This window comes from Rhinoraja longicauda, chromosome 2, assembly GCF_053455715.1.
Source record: "Rhinoraja longicauda isolate Sanriku21f chromosome 2, sRhiLon1.1, whole genome shotgun sequence".
NCBI classification, from domain to species: domain Eukaryota; kingdom Metazoa; phylum Chordata; class Chondrichthyes; order Rajiformes; family Arhynchobatidae; genus Rhinoraja; species Rhinoraja longicauda.
Window position 1 is genome coordinate 105863245 of NC_135954.1, and position 13473 is coordinate 105876717.

The window sequence follows — 13473 nt, forward strand, 5'->3', positions numbered from 1 at the left end:
GCATCAACTTGTGCAGACAATAACCAAGCAAATGCATTTAGAATGGCCGCATCTTTAAAAAATAAAAAAAATCAGATTTTTTTTAGAATTAATCGACTTAATTAAATTGTACAGGGTGCAAGTTCACTGATAAATATCCAAAGTGGTAAAAACTCCAAGGAGGCAGTGCATCTCATTAAAAACCAGGCTAACAGTGGCCATGCATATAAAAGAGAGAACTCTCTGAGGTGTAATTAAAATGGTGATCAGAAATAAGCAGTGATATTATTGTCATGATTCATTTACTGACTAACATCACTGATAACCTAATAGAATATGTATGCTTTGCAGTCTAGTACCTTGTTTATTCTGAGTTGATCTAAGCACACTTTTAACACATAAGGGGGATGGTAGATACTCCTTATTTTATCGTAAGAAAATGACTGCAGATGCTGGTGCAAATCGAAGGTTTCACAAAATGCTGGAGTAACTCAGCAGGTCAGGCAGCATCTCAGGAGAGAAGGAATGGGTGATGTTTCGGGTCGAGTCCCTTCTTCAGACTGATGTCAGGGGGGCGGGACAAAGGAAGGATATAGGTGGAGGCAGGAAGATAGAGGGAGAAGGGGGAGGGGAAGAGAGGGACAGAGGAACTATCTAAAGTTGGAGAAGTCAATGTTCATACTGCTGGGCTGCAAGCTGCCCAAGCGAAATATGAGGTGCTGTTCCTCCAATTTCCGGTGGGCCTCACTATGGCACTGGAGGAGGCCCATGACAGAAAGGTCAGACTGGGAGTGGGAGGGGGAGTTGAAGTGCTCAGCCACCGGGAGATCAGGTTGGTTAAGGCGGACTGAGCGAAGGTGTTGAGCGAAACGATCGCCGAGCCTGTGTCTGGTTTCGCCGATGTAAAGAAGTTGACATCTAGAGCAGCGGGTACAATAGATGAGGTTGGAGGAGGTGCAGGTGAACCTCTGTCTCACCTGGAAAGACTGTTTAGATCCTTGGATGGAGTTGAGGGGGGAGGTAAAGGGACAGGTGTTGCATCTCCTGCAGTTGCAGGGGAAAGTGCCCGGGGATGGGGTGGTTTGGATAGGAAGGGACTATTGGACCAGGGAGTTACGGAGGGAACGGTTTCTGCGGAACGCAGAAAGGGGAGGGGATGGGAAGATGTGGCCAGTAGTGGGGTCCCGTTGGAGGTGACGGAAATGTTGGATACGCTGGCTGATGGGGTGGAAGGTGAGAACGAGGTGGGATTCTGTCTTTGTTACGAATGGGTGGAGCTGCGGGATGTAGAAGAGACCCTAGAGAGAACCTCATCTATAATGGAAGAGGGGAAGCCCCGTTTCCTGAAGAATGAGGACATCTCTGATGCCCTAGTGCCTGAAGAATAAGGACATCTCTGATGCCCTAGTGCCTGAAGAATGCCTCTGAACTAAACTAAAATTCAACGGATCAGGCAATATCTATGGCGGGAAATGAACAGTCGTTGCTTTGGGTTGGGACACTTCACCTGGACTGCCAGACGGTTGCTGACCTGGATGTGTACTCGGATGTATATGAGCCGACCGACCGATGGATGGACGAGGACGGACCACATGGAGTGATGAGGCCGCTGCTGCGGGAAGGAATAAAGGAGGACCCGGCATGGGGGGACCTCCATGGGGGGGGGGGTGGACAATGGACAACATCTCAATCTGGTTTGGGAACAGCTCTGCCCAGGACAGGAAGGCCCTGCGGAGAGTAGTGCGTTCGGCAGAACGCACCATGGGAACTACACTCGCCCCCCTGCAGGACCTATACATCAGGAGGTGCAGATCCAGAGCCAGCAACATTATGGGGGACCCCTGCCACCCCAGCAACGGACTGTTCCAGCTGCTACGGTCAGGCAAACGCCTCCGCTGTCACGCTGTGAAAACGGAGAGGATGAGACGGAGTTTCTTCCCAAAGGCCGTCAGGACTGTTAACTCTCATATCACCGGGGACTAATTTACTGTATTAATTTATTTTTTGTGTTGTGTTCTTTTTTAAAAAAAATTAAAAATTGTTTTGTAGTTTTAGCATAATCAGCAGGCATTGCCACTTTCATTTCACTGCACATCTTGTATGTGTATGTGACAAATAAAGTAGACTTGACTTGACAATGGAGGACTCGGTTTGGACGGACTGCCGTGGGGAGGGGTGTGGGCAATGGGGGACTAGGTGTGGGGAGTCTGCCATGGGGGGGGATAACAAAGGTGGACCCGGCGCAGATACTGTGTATACTTTGCAACTTTGTCAGCCCCCTTATGCGACGACTATTTGCATACCTTGGGTATGCAAGCAAATAATTTCACTCTGACCTGTCACATGTGACAATAAAGCATTCATTCATTCAGTCATTCATTCATTCAGATGCTGCCTGACCTGCTGAGTACTTCCAGCAGTTTGTTTTTTTGCTCCACATTCCAGCATCGTGTCGTTTCTTATTTTTCCCACGTTAGGTGTGTATCTGCTTTTCCATTCAAATTGATTTTAGTTGATGTTTCTCACTGTGTTTTGGGGAGTAGGGATTTTGATAAATAACTGTCGAAACTGACTCCAGATGTCAATATAAACAAGTTTTGCAATGATCATAACTTTGGATGTGCCTTGTTGTTTAAACTTAAGAGATCGCTGCTTCAATTGGGCTGCATAATAAACGCGGTTAAATGTGATGTCTTTATTAGAATGTCAAACGTTCACTTCCAGAGAAATTCTAATTATCACAACAGTTTTGTTATATTAAGGATTTATTTTTATTTCCCTTTGTACCATTTATATTTTCGCACTGTTTTCTGTGTTGGCACGTATAGATACTTGGCAAGACTGTAATTGCCACAGGTACTTGCACTGTTAATATATCACAGATGGTTTGTTATCATATGTGCTTTCAAAGCGCCTTGCTCATATTTATATTTACAAAAGTATACTCGCGGCCAAAAAGTTGGTCTTTTATGCCTCTCTCGTGTTCTCACTGATGATGACGTGACTTGTACACACTATGTTCCCTTTGCTTCAAGGATGATTCTTGTTCATATTGCTTACATTGTGTGCAATGCAATGACATCTTGCTCCTAAAGCATTGTGTCTCATCACTACCTCTCTCAATAGATTTTATCATTCTAACTCAAAATAGCTCAGCATTGGAGTCTGCTTGTATCAGACTGGCAAATGACACTGCCAATAACAGATTCTCTTAGTTTCTTGGTTTGCTTTGACCGCACGCACAGAAGAGTTAATATCGAAATGAATTTATTCACCTGAATTTGCACCTTTGAAGGAATTGTGTGTTGTCACCTCAAATTCCTGTCTGAAGGGCGGCACGGTGGCGCAGCGGTAGAGTTGCTGCCTTACAGCAAAAGCAGCGCCGGAGACTCAGGTTCGATCCTGACTACGGGCGCCGTCTGTACGGAGTTTGTACGTTCTCCCCGTGACCTGCGTGGGTTTTCTCCGAGATCTTCGGTTTCCTCCCACACTCCAAAGACGTACAGGTATGTAGGTTAATTGGCTGGGCAAATGTAAAAAAAAATTGTCCCTAGTGGGTGTAGGATAGTGTTAGTGTGCGGGGATCGCTGGGTGGCGCGGACCCGGTGGGCCGAAGGGCCTGTTTCTGCGCTGTATCTCTAAAAAAATCTAAAGAAGGGTCTTGACCAGAAACGTCACAAATCCATGTTCTCCAGGGATGCTGAAGATAGACACAAAAAGCTGCAGTAACTCAGCGGGTCAGACAGAGTCTCTGGAGAAAAAGAACAGGGGACGTTTCGAGTCGAGACACTTCTTTACACCGACATTTTGGGTCGAGACCCACCCAAAACGTCACCACTTCCTTTTCTCCAGAGATGCTGTCTGTCCCGCTGAGTTACTCCAGCTTTTTGTGTCTATCTTTGGTTTAAACCAGCGTCTGCAGTTCCTTTCTGCACATTTCTCCTGCGAATCTGCCTGACATGCTAAGTAACCAGTACTTTGTGTCCTCAAATTCCATCCTCACCTTTTCAGTGTTTATCAAGCACCAGGCAGGCAATTTGCCAAATACCTTTTGAAAACCTGAACTTGCTGTATCTACACAAGAACAGTACCCATATCTGCCACATAGCTTTGTAAAACATGGCTTGCTTTTCAGAAAGCTTTTTATTCCCCGCCGAAGAAACCAATCCAGAGTTTCAAATGTTATCTTCAAATACAGATTTGAAGATCTCAGCGATAACGTAAACGCTGCATTCTACATACATAGAACAGTGCAGGACAAGAACAGACACCTTGATCCATGATACCTGTGCTGAACGATGCCAATTTAAACTGCAGATGCTGGTTTACACCAAAGATAGACACAAAAAGCTGGAGTAACTCAGCGGGTCAGACAGCATCTCTGGAGCAAAGGAACAGGTGACGTTTCGGGTCGAAATGTCCGAAGACGGGGCTCAACCAAAAGCATCACCTATTCCTTTTCTCCCGAGATGCTCCGAGATCTTCGGTTTCCTCCCACACTCCAAAGACGTACAGGTATGTAGGTTAATTGGCTGGGTAAATGTAAAAATTGTCCCTAGTGGGTGTAGGATAGTGTTAATGTATGGGGATCGCTGGGCGGCACGGACTTGGTGGGCCGAAAAGGCCTGTTTCCGGCTGTATATATATGATATGATATGATATGATATGCTGTCTGATCCACTGAGCCAATTTAAACCAATCGCATCTGCCTGCACATGATCCACATCCCCACATCTGAAGATGGGTCCTGGCCAGAAATTTAAGTCTTAAGAAGAGTCCCGACCCAAAACGTTATCTATCCACCTTCTCCAGGGATGCTGCCTCATCCGCTGAGTTATTCCAGGACTTTGTGTCTTTTTTCCCCTGTCTCTCCTGCCTGTTCATGTGCCTGTCATGTCTCTTCATGTCTCTTCAATGTTTCAGTTGTGCCCACTTCCACCCTGTCCCATGGCAACACCTTCAAAGACTTGTTTGTGCATTCCTGTCCCTGTCTCGGATCCAAAGTTGGTCCTTTAACCTCTCCAAATTAATTTTTCCCCTCAATTGAGCCAGGCATGCGTATTAAGCTCAGCGGCTCAGACAGCATCTCCGGAGAAAAGGAATAGGTGATGCTTCTGGTTGAGACCCTTCTTCGGACATCTCGACCTGAAACGTCACCTGTTCCTTTTCTCCAGAGATGCAGTCTGACCCGCTGAGTTGCTCCAGCTTTTTATGCATTTTCGGACTCTTGGTGCCTGCGATACCTCTGCACACAAGATTTGCATCAAAGATAATAGAGCAGAGCAAGATAGACCACTCCGTCAAAATCACCTATACTGAAGTGTAGTACGCAAAGGAGCCATTTTAGTAGGCAAAACCCACTGTCCGTTATGCCTCTCGCAGTGTAATCAGTGTTTTGTGGGAACAGTATGTGTGATGATACCATTAAAATGCAGAATATATCTCATCTATCAATTCACAGACTTTTGTTATTTTTATTTTTAATGTTTCTGCAAGTTTCTACCTACTACGGTTTTTAGGGTCGAGTTGGTCTACCTTGCTGTGCTCTATTATCTTTGATTTGCATTGAATCTCCGCACCTCATCTTACATTGTATCAGCTAAACTCAACTTGACTTGAATCGAGTAACAGGTTTATCTGGCTGCTGTAAGCTGCTGCCTATTTGCAGGTGATTGGTAAAATCTTAGATTTAGATTTAGAGATACAGCGCAGAAACAGGCCCTTCGGCCCACCGGGTCCGCGCCGCCCAGCGATCCCCGCATATCCTACACCCACTAGGGACAATTTTTACTTTTGCCCAGCCAATTAACCTACAAACCTGTACGTCTTTGGAATGTGGGAGGAAACCGAAGATCTCGGAGAAAATCCACGCAGGTCACGGGGAGAACGTACAAACTCCATACAGATGGCGCCCGTAGTCAGGATCGAACCTGAGTCTCCGGCGCTGCATTCGCTGTAAGGCAGCAACTCTACCGCTGTGCCACCGTGCCGCCCTTGAGTGAATGTGTGGTGTGGTGTGTTGGGGGAGTGGTGGGGTGGGGTGGAAGATTGATAGAGATATTGGGTGATTAAACAGGGTTTAACGTGGTCAGAGTGGACTCGGTGAGCCAAAGGGCCTCTTTCCATGCTCTATGACCCTGTGACCGCTGACAAACTTGACCTGAGTTGAAAGACAGCAATACAATTCAGCTGGCACTGCAACAGTCAAGTGAATTCATATGAGTGCTTTCACTTAAATTTATTTTTGGAACTCGTGACGAATTGGAAAATTCGACACAAAGCTGGAGTCTGGAGCGACTGACGGAATTGATGGACTTGTCACAGTGCCTGCCCAGTTGCTCCATTGTAGCCAACGAGGGTCTCGACCCGAAACATCGCCTATTCCTCTTCTCCAGAGATGGTGTCTGACCCAAAGGCCAGAGTAATTCAGCGAGACAGGCAGCATATCTGCAGAGAAGGAATGGGTCGAGACCCTTCTTCAGACTTAACGTCACCCATTCCTTCTCTCCAGAGATGCTGCCTGTCCCGCTGAGTTACTCCGGCTTTTTGTGCCTATCTTCGGTTTAAGCCAGCATCTGCAGTTCCTTCCTACACATGCTGACTGATCCGCTGAGTTACTCTGGCTTTTTGTGTCCATCTTTTGTCTACATGTGGCTTCTCATCAAAGATGCTGCTTAAACATTAATGGAGGAAATACTAACACTGTTGAGCTTTTGGCTGCTTAATGACTTTTGGAAGATCAAAGAGGGGATGTTTGTATCAAAGGAGATGTTTACATTTAGGGACTACAGAATCTCTTATAGTAGCAGTGCTTGGTGCAAATAATGTGGGGAGGATGCATATTTAAAAATTCAGGATAGTGGTGGTATTAGAGGCTTTTGGGATGTTCAGTGGAGCAGTAGACAGTAATTTAAAGGAATTAAGCATGAAATGCAAATCACAAGGGAATTGCCGACTGTTTGTAGCCTCGTGTGCCACCAATTTAAAGTAGGCTATTTGGTCCCTCAAGTCTCCTTCATCACGAAATAAGATCATGGCTGATCCACGACTAACTTTTATTTATTCACAAAATGCTGGAGTAACTCAGCAGGAGAGGCTGCATCTCGGGAGAGAAGGAATGGGTGACGTTTCGGGTCTCGACCCAAAACGTCACCCATTCCTTCTCTCCCAAGATGCTGCCTGACCTGCTGAGTTACTCCAGCATTTTGTGAATAAATCGATTTGTACCAGCATCTGCAGTTATTTTCTCATACTAACTTTTATTTGTTTGCCTCTTCTCCGTATCCTTTAACATCTCTGATTAATGAAAGCCTACCAGTCTTGGATTTTAAAATAACAACTGACGTACCGTCAATTCCAGTGTAACAAGGAGAGTTTGAGCAATGGAGCATTAGATGGGCTCGCTTAGAGGTTTATCCGATCCAATGCGCCATTTCTCTTCAAGGGTAAACTATATTCGTAACCAAAAAAATTTACAGAAGAAAACAGTGCAAAGCTCTTAATATATTCTTCGGGTCTGTCAGTATACATTCAGCAATGATGGTTTTATACGTTGTGGTGTCAGCACATATATTTTGTACAAAGCACCACTGGGGCCCTGGCTAATAATTCCTTCTGTTAATTGAGGAGAGCAGTCCTGAACTATCAACCTCATTGGTGACCCTCGGACTATCTTTGTGTAGGAAAATAACTGCAGATGCTGGTACAAATCGAAGGTATCACAAAATGCTGGAGTAACTCAGCAGGTCAGGCAGCATCTAGGAGAGAGGGAATGGGTGACGTTTCGGGTCGAGATGCTTCCTCAGACTGATGTCAGGGGGGCGGGACATCAGACTGAGGAAGGGTCTCGACCCGAAACGTCACCCATTCCCTCTCTCCTAGATGCTGCCTGACCTGCTGAGTTACTCCAGCATTTTGTGATACCTCGGACTATCTTTGATCGGTCTTTACTGGCTTTACCTTGCACTAAACGTTATTCCCTTATTATGGGCCTATACACTGTAAACGGCTTGATTGTAATCATGTATTTATTATCTTTCCGCTGACTGGTTAGCACTCAACACAAGCTTTTTACTGTACCTTGGTACACATGACTTCTCCTTCCGTACGTCAACTACAACAATCAAAAGTGGCATTTGGTGCTTCAGAGTACTGTAGTTGACGCTCTGCTGCAGATTTTGCCAGTTCTGTAGAACTACCCAGGGTGGAAGACGAGGACGTAAAGCAGCTGCCACCCCGGTACACATGACAATGAACTAAACTAAACTAAACTAAAAGGGTGTTCCGAAGATGGACACGAAAAGCTGGAGTAACTCAGCGGGACAGGCAGCATCTCTGGAGAGAAGGAATGGGTGATGTTTCGGGTCGAGACCCTTCTTCGGACCCTTCTTCAAAGGAGTGCCCACTCTGGGCACAGCCCCTCAGTGTCCAGAGGCTGAGGACTCTGGACTGAGGTCCTACCCCACAGAGGCTCTGCATGAGCTGCACCGAGTTCCAGTCCATCCCTCAGCACGTGCTCCTGCTGCCTGGACTGTGCCAGTCCGCAATATTTTCTTGCAAACGCCTCACCCTACTGAAAGACCGAGAAGTCTTGGGCAGATCAAGAAGTGTCTTTCGGTGAGTCGATGGTCTTCTGAGTGTGTTTCTGGGAACAGTCCACGGATTTGACTTCTCCAACTTTAGATAGTTCCTCTGTCCCTCTCTTCCCCTCCCCCTTCCCAGTTCTCCCTCTGTCTTCCTGTCTCCACCTATATCCTTCCTTTGTCCCGCCCCCCTGACATCAGTCTGAAGAAGGGTCTCGACCCGAAACGTCACCCATTCCTTCTCTCCTGAGATGCTGCCCGACCCGCTGAGTTACTCCAGCATTTTGTGAAAGTTTCTTACACTACGAATTTGAGAGTCCTCTGCTACGCAGCTGCTTGGGATGAACCGTGATGAACTTCTTACATCATTTGCCAGACTCTCTTAACAAAGGCAGACACAAAATGCTTGGAGTAGCTCAGCGGGACAGGCAGCATCTCTGGAGAGAAGGAACGGGTGACGTTTCGGTTCGGTTCTGAAGAAAGGCCTTGACCCGAAACGTCCAGTCTGGAAAAGGGTCTCGACCTGAAACGTCACCCATTCCTTCCCTCCAGAGATGCTGCCTGTCCCGCTCAGTTAGTCCAGCTTTTTGTGTCTTATCTTCGGTTTAAACCAACACCTGCAGTTCCTTTCTACACATCTCTTTACAAAGACATTCTACTCCTAATCAGATGTGCAGCACTTTGGTCAACGTGGGTTGTTTTTAAATGTGCTATACAAATAAAATTGACATGACTTGACTTGACTTGACAATGCAGCGGGCAACCATTTCCTCCCCATCACAGCCCTCCCCAGGGCCGCATGCGATGGACTGGTGTTCCAGCCGTACATGGAAGTATCTGACCAGGCGGTCAGATACCAGATGCCAGCCAAACCAACTTTCTGAGATCTGGAATACAAAAACAGGGATGTAATGCTGAGGCTCTATAAGGCGCTGGTCAGGCCGCATTTGGAGTATTGTGAGCAATTCTGGGCTCCATATCTGAACAAGGGTGTGCTGGCTCCGGGGAGGGTTCAGAGGAGGATTGCCAGAAGTGAGTGGGTTAACCTACGATGAGCGTTTGACGGCTCTGACCTTCTCCTCGCTGGAGTTTATAAGAATGAGGGGGGGGGGGGACCTCATTGAAATTTACCGAATATGAAATGCCTGGATAGAGTGGATGTGGGGAGAATGTTTCCACTAGTGGAAGAGTCTAGGACCAGAGATCATGGCGTCAGAATTAAAGAACGTTCCTTAAGGAAGGAGATGAGGAGGAATCTCTTTGGTCAGAGCGGTGGCGAATCTGTGGAATTCTTTGTCACAGAGGGCTGTGGAGGCCAAGTCAATGGATATTTTTAAGGCAGAGATAGATAGATTCTTGATTAGTACGGGTGTCAGGGCGTTATGGGGAGAAGGCAGGAGAATGGGGTGAGGATGGAGAGATAGATCAGCCTATTAGACATGATGGGCCGAATTCTGCTCCTATCACTTATGACCTTATGAAAGGAGTTCAATATTCAGAGGGTGGTGAATCTGTGGAATTCTTTGCCACAGAGGGCTGTGGAGGCCAAGTCAGTGGATATTTTTAAGGCAGAGATAGATAGATTTTTGATTAGTACGGGTGTCAGAGGTTAGGAGAATGGGGTTAGGAGGGAGAGATAGATCAGCCATGATTGAATGGCGGAGTAGACTTGATGGGCTGAATGGCCTAATTCTGCTCCTATCACTGATGAATTTATGAACATCCTTTGCATTAAATGAACCTTAAACATCAACGGATCCTGTCTCGTATTCTAAAGATTTGACAATCAGAGTGGCTTTTTAAATGATTTGTGATGTGTTTAACCCACCATTTGCTATCTATGGGCAGAGTTGTAGTTCAGTCTAGTTTAGTTTAGAGATACAGCACGGAAACAGGCCCTTCGGCCTGCCGAGTCTGCACCGACCAGCGATCCCCGCACATTAACACTATCCTACACAAACTCAGGACGTTTTTTATATTTATACCAAGCCAATTAACCTACAAACCTGTACGTCTTTGGAGTGTGGGAGGAAACCGAAGATCTCGGAGAAAACCCCCCTCAGGTCACGGGGAGAACGTGCAAACTCCGTACAGACAGCACCCGTAGTCAGGATCGAACCCGGGATCCGCAGCACCACCTTACCCCCGCTGCGTCACCGTAGAACCAGGCTCTCAACACACTGCCTCCTCTTGACCAATTAATGTTACTGGACAAATGCAGGACACTCGGTCTGGTTTCTGTGTTAAAAGCTGTTTAAAAAGCTCCATTTGTTGCTCAGTATTCAGCAAGCATTTCATTTCCTGCCTGGAGAAAAATGGAGTATTAGAAACATCTTGGTTTTATTATAATGCTTGAAAATGTTTTTAATGGTTGGTGTTAATCTGGGTTTGACTGGTTTGCTGTTTTATCATGAGCTGCCAGCAAACAGCACGCACACTTCCGAATTTGAGGAATAGTCTGTGCATTTGTTATTAGTGCACATTTGCATTAGGTTCAACGTTGCATCAGGATGCAAGAGGCAAAGTGGAAGGCTGTTGTTGGGGCTCAGTTCTAATAATAATAATAATAATACATTACATTTATATAGCGCTTTTCATACACTCAAAGACGCTTTACAGGGATTTAGAGAACATAGGGAAGTGAATAAATAGATAAATAAGTAAACGAACAGAGAAAGGAGACAGAAGGTAGGGTGACCTTCAGTGGTTGAAGGCAGTGCTGAACAGGTGAGACTTCAGTGATGTTTTGAATGTGGTGAGTGTGGAGGAGTCTCTGACGGTTTGAGGTAGTGAGTTCCATAGGGTGGGAGCAGCGATGGAGAAAGCCCTGTCCCCCCAGGATCTGAGTTTGGTCCGGATGTGGGGGGACAGGAGATTGGCAGCAGCAGAGCGGAGGGTGCAGGTGGGAGTGTGCCTGTGGAGGAGGTCGGTCAGGTAGGATGGGGCCAGGTTATGGAGGGCTTTGTAGGTCATGAGGAGGATTTTGTACTGGATTCTCTGGGCGATGGGGAGCCAGTGGAGTTTGTAGAGGACGGGGGTGATATGGTCACGGATCGGGGTGTGGGTGAGTAGACGGGCAGCGGAGTTTTGAATGTATTGAAGTTTACTGATGAATTTTGATGTGTGAAATTAACTGAGCTTCTGATACATGTCGACCTGGGTTGGCAAAGCATAGGGTATAATTGTTGTGTGGTTTCCAACCTGACCAGCTTGGGAAAATGCTTCGGAAGGAATCACAGATGTTGGTTTATACCAAAAATAGACACAAAATGCTGGAGTAACTCAGCGGGACAGGTAGCATCTCTGGAGAAAAAGGAATGGGTGACATTTTGGGTCGAGGCCGTTCTTCAGGCTGAGAGTCAGTGGAGAGGGAGACAGAGACAAATGGAAGGGTAAGGTCTGCTCGGCTCGGCCCTGGGACTTTCCATCGCCCGGTGGGGCCTTTAAAAGTTGGGAGCCTCGATCGCCTCGTGGCACCACAGGAGAAGAATGAGGAGGAGATAAGACTTTTCTTTGCCTTCCATCACAGTGAGGGTGTGCCTGGAGCAATCACTGTGATGGCTGTTTGTGTTAAAAATTGTAATTGTGTGTCTTGTGTCCTTTATTGTCTACTGCCGGACCCTGACGTGAGAGGATGCTGGCGCTATTTGTTCGCCGCTTCTCCGTCAGGACAGTTCGTCTGTCTTTATGTCTTGACCGTTTTGTAAAGCGTCTTTGAGCGCTATAAAAAATAAATGTTTATTATTGTTATAAATTTATATTATTATAAGGTGTGAAAACGAGAGATCAAAGGGGACGAGGCTCAAGGAAGATGTAGCATGGATCATTGTTAGACAATAGACAATAGACAATAGGTGCAGGAGGAGGCCATTCGGCCCTTCGAGCCAGCACCGCCATTCAATGTGATCATGGCTGATCATTCTCAATCATTACCCCGTTCCTGCCTTCTCCCCATACCCCCTGACTCCGCTATCCTTAAGAGCTCTATCTAGCTCTCTCTTGAATGCATTCAGAGAATTGGCCTCCACTGCCTTCTGAGGCAGAGAATTAACACAGATTCACAACTCTCTGACTGAAAAAGTTTTTCCTCATCTCAGTTCTAAATGGCCGACCCCTTATTCTTAAACTGTGGCCCCTGGTTCTGGACTCCCCCAACATTGGGAACATGATTCCTGCCTCTAACCCCTTAATAATCTTATACGTTTCGATAAGATCTCCTCTCATCCTTCTAAATTCCAGTGTATACAAGCCTAGTCGTTAGCTGAGGGGAAGGTGACAACGAGGCATATAATCAGTAAAATGTAATAAGGTGGACGGTGAAACTTGGCGGAGAACAAGGATGGGGAGGGATGGAGAGAGAAGGAAAGCAAGGGTTACTTGAAGTTTGAAGTCATCGTTCATACCGCTGGGCTGTAAGCCGCCCAAGCGAAATATGAGGTGCTGTTCCTCCAATTTGCGCTGGGCCCCACTCAGACAGTGGAGGAGACCCAGGACAGAAAGGTCAGTGTGGGAATGGGAGGGGGAGTAAAAGTGTTTAGCGACCGGGAGATCAGCTAGGTTTCGGCGGACTGAGCGGAGGCGTTGAGCGAAACAATCGCCGAGCCCGCGCTTGGTCTCACCGAAATGTAGGAGTCCTTGGTGATCTCCCAAACACTTATAGGATTTAACTTCAAGCTGCTGAACAGTTCAGGGAGCAGAACACTTTCTCTCCCCATTTTCTGAGCATTTAATTCCTGACTGCTTGGTGCGAGGCTTTGCACAGATGTGTATGTGGGCGCATGCAGAGCTGTTTTAGGCAGGGTTGTTGAACTTCGAAGCGATGTAAACATTTTTTTGCCTGACTGGGAACACAGACTGCAGCTGGCAGTCTCCAAGTAGCAGGCTTAAGCTGTCGTGTAGATGTACCCTGAAG

The 13473-nt window shown here is 46.6% G+C and overlaps 1 protein-coding gene across 6 annotated transcripts in view; it reads left to right on the plus strand.

The window, feature by feature from the left end:
* pard3aa (par-3 family cell polarity regulator alpha, a) overlaps positions 1-13473 on the plus strand; it is a 946605-nt gene that overhangs the window by 354652 nt on the left and 578480 nt on the right. The gene's annotated exons all lie outside the window — the stretch shown is intronic.